This window comes from Ambystoma mexicanum, chromosome 5p (assembly GCF_040938575.1).
Source record: "Ambystoma mexicanum isolate Mex_15411 chromosome 5p, UKY_AmexF1_1, whole genome shotgun sequence".
In the NCBI taxonomy this organism is placed as follows: domain Eukaryota; kingdom Metazoa; phylum Chordata; class Amphibia; order Caudata; family Ambystomatidae; genus Ambystoma; species Ambystoma mexicanum.
Genome location: NC_090930.1, coordinates 38,405,069 through 38,408,414, shown reverse-complemented (window position 1 = coordinate 38,408,414; position 3,346 = coordinate 38,405,069). Strand labels below are relative to the sequence as shown.

General features: G+C 46.7%; 1 non-coding gene across 1 annotated transcript; it reads left to right on the top strand.

Annotated features, from left to right (window-relative positions):
* The first annotated feature begins 304 nt into the window (after positions 1-304).
* On the top strand, positions 305-466 carry LOC138481812 (U1 spliceosomal RNA). Its single transcript, XR_011274423.1, has one exon. It is a non-coding gene; the product is annotated as a U1 spliceosomal RNA (small nuclear RNA).
* Positions 467-3,346: the final 2,880 nt, after the last annotated feature.

The following is a 3,346-nucleotide window of genomic DNA, read 5'->3' as shown; positions in this document are numbered from 1 at the left end:
TGGGCCCGTGTGGGGCCGACAGGCCAGTGGGCAGACTGCAACAGGCCTGCTCGAGCCATCCTGCTATTTATACAAATTTCGGGCCGAGCAGGGCCTGATGGGAGAAAGGAACTGCGCTACAATCTGCTCTTCTGCTGGGCACTGCCTGCTGGAGCTTCCCCCTACACGCGGGACAGGCAGCTCTGCAGATGCTCAGAGCTTCTGGGGCGTGGGGGGTTGGGGCTGGGTCAGGGCCTGCCTTCTCACCCTCGCTTAGCGGGGCTTCCCAGAACTGACCCAACCCCTGCCCTCTTGTATGCAACTCATACTTAGCTGGCAGGGGAGAATCTGATCTCAAGGGCAGATCTCCCAGGGTGCGGCTTACCCATTGCACATCGGATTTGCTGACCCCTGCTATGTTCCCAAATGCGGGATACACGACTGCATTATTTCTGGTAGTGGGGGACTGCGTTCGCGCTCTCCCCCGATTTATTGGTGAAAGAAAAGGTAAAGGGCCTCATTACGACTCAGGCGGTAAGGGTTTTACGGCGGCGTAAACAGCGCCGACCCTTACCGCCTGAGTACGAGGTCCCTTAGCGCCATGGCGGATTTAACACCTGCTTTTAGCAGGTGTTAAAATCCATGGCGCTAAGGGACCATGGAGTTAATTACGCCACCGTAATTTACGGTGGCGTAATTAACGCCTTCCCCACTCCCATTATGCCCTATGGGGCAAAAATGAGAATGGGGAAGGGTAAATGGGGATTGGGGACTTACCGCCCCGCCAACCTCGGAATGGGGCGGTAAGTCCGCCAACCACCATGGCGTAAACGTAGTTTACGCCATGGTGGTAAAGTCACGGCCCAGGCGGTAACTTACCGCCTGGGTCGTAATGAGGCCCAAAGTGTGCACTAGGCCTGCTAGGTTGCATACTTTAAGATTGTGCTCACATTGCGTTTCTTCAATTAGGTTCACCTTTGGGTGATCGCTTTTCCACATTTTATCTGTTGAATTGAATTATGCTTCTTTCATTACCACAGAAGTAATGTGTATTACAGAGATAAGCTGCCATATGTATTGGGCACACTGCACATGCTCAGGCAGCATCAATCATGCTTTGTACAGGACAATGCTGGCCTAAATTGGGAACAGCCAGCATAGACAAGTTGCTACAGAGGCATATTTTGGGTACAACAAGCATGACAATGTGTTACATCAGTGACAGTGCTGTCTTACACTGTGGACACAGTGATCATTAAAATGTGTTGTGTTGTAAAATGTTCTTTTCTGCTGTTGGTGACATGGAATTTTCATGTTCCCCTTTAGAACTGATTGTAAACTTATGGCTTTTTGGTCACCTTTTCGGCTGTAAAATTCACCATTTCAACCCCATATTTGAAAAAAAATTCTTGGGGGGGGAAACCCTCTCAAACCCTCCCTAGATCCTTGTAGCTACCTCGCTACGCTCGGTCGCCCCCACCATTTCTGAAAAATATTAACACATAGACACTGAAAGAAATCACAAGCAACTAACCTTTGATCACTGCCCATGACACCAAAAGCTATCTTTTGGACTGCATGGCTATCACTGCCTCTGATGCTATTGTGTCAAAGGTCACACAATATCGCTTTTTAATATACTGCTTTGGTTGAGGTTGTTGACTTTTGGCTCACCGGCCACTGGGTGACAAATAGTTAATACTTCGGCCCCACATTCAAAAAGGTTGGACAATCCTGGTGTAGGTGATACCTAGATGGTCCAGATCATCGAATAGAGTCTTAGTAAATATGTTATACAATGTTGGTGAGAGGCAGGAACCCTGTGGCACACCACATGTAATAGGAATAGGGTCTGCAGGCGCTCAGGGTGAGAAGACTTTCATGGTCCTGTTGTTCAGAAAAGATTGGATCAATGCTGTAGTGTCCTGGGGAAAGTGGGCGGCTGAGTCAAGATGATTGCATAAAACGATGTGGTCCACCAGATCGAAGGTGGTCGAAAGATCAAGGAGCAGTAGCAAGGCTGTGTTCCCCTTGTCCTTGAGATCGTCGATCTGGGTGTTAAGATCAATCAGCGCAGTTTCTATGCCATGTTGCAGCCTAAAGCCATATTGGCGGACTCCCAAGAGGCGATTGGACTCTAAGTACTCCTGTATCTGTAGGAATAGCACTGTCTTAATAGGCCTATAGTTGGTGGGGATGGACGGATCTAGTGATTGTTTTTCAAGGAGGAGTAGGACCCAAGAATCCGTTATATTGTTGGGGACGGTGCCAGATAGGAAAGAGGCATTAATTAGTTTAGAGATGAAAGGTGTCAAGTCTCTAGCGGCATGTTTGATAATCTGTGCTGGGCAACCATCTCCCTGACAATTTGAAGGTTTGAGGGATAAGATGATTTTTTCAACCTCGAGGATAGAAACTCTTGAGAATCTGAATCGTTGTGGCGGTTTAGTTGAGTGTGTGGGGGTTTTAGCAGGTGAGTCTAGGTTAGTTAGGTTAGCTTTTTTATCAGCAATCTTGTTCTGGAAAAGGGTAATTTTATTTGTTAGGGCATTCTGTATTTTCGTGCACCAGAGTTTGTCCTTCAAGCAGTTGTCTGTTGTGGGTATGGGGGTTCCAGCTCTTTTAGAATAACAAAGAGTTCCTTAGTGCTTGAACTCGCTTGATGAATCCTATTGTTATACGTTTCCTGTTTGGTATGTATTATTTCTTTGTTGTATAAGGCCGAGATATTGATACGGTTAGTTTTGTTTTCCTCGGTGGGTAGGTGTCTCGAGATGACTGCATTTTCTTTTTTCGGCTCTCAACGTTTTAAGGTGCAGAGTGAACCAGGAGCTCAGGTGAGCTCTAGGTTTACTTTTCCTCATTTTTAGTGAGGGAATAATGTCTAAGGGTTTAGTCAAAGTAGCATTATGCTCATCGACTAGTGTATCAGGGTCAGTTGTATCTGACAATGAGTTGAGGATGGGGTTTATAAGTGGTATGAGCTTATACGCCGTAATGTTCTTTTTGTTCCTAGTAAGGATCGCAGGAGCTATTGGGTTGATCTTAGTGGTGGGGATTTTGACTGCAAGTGTGAAAGATAGGAGGAAGTGATCTGTCCATAGTGGAGGAGTTATGGAGGTGATAGATGCATTCCAATTGAGTTCTGCTACCCAGTCTAAGGTTCTGCCTTTGTTATGAGTGGGCTGAGTCGCTCTCAGAGAGCACATTGGAAATTGCTGTGGCTTGCAGGTCATTAGGGTCATTGAAGCCAAGGTCAAGATCTCCAAGCAATAGTATTTGAGAGGTGGTTTTCATGTTGTTAGATAATATTATGGCGATATCCTCCTCGAATGACCGATGGGACCTGGTGGTCTGTAGATTAGAT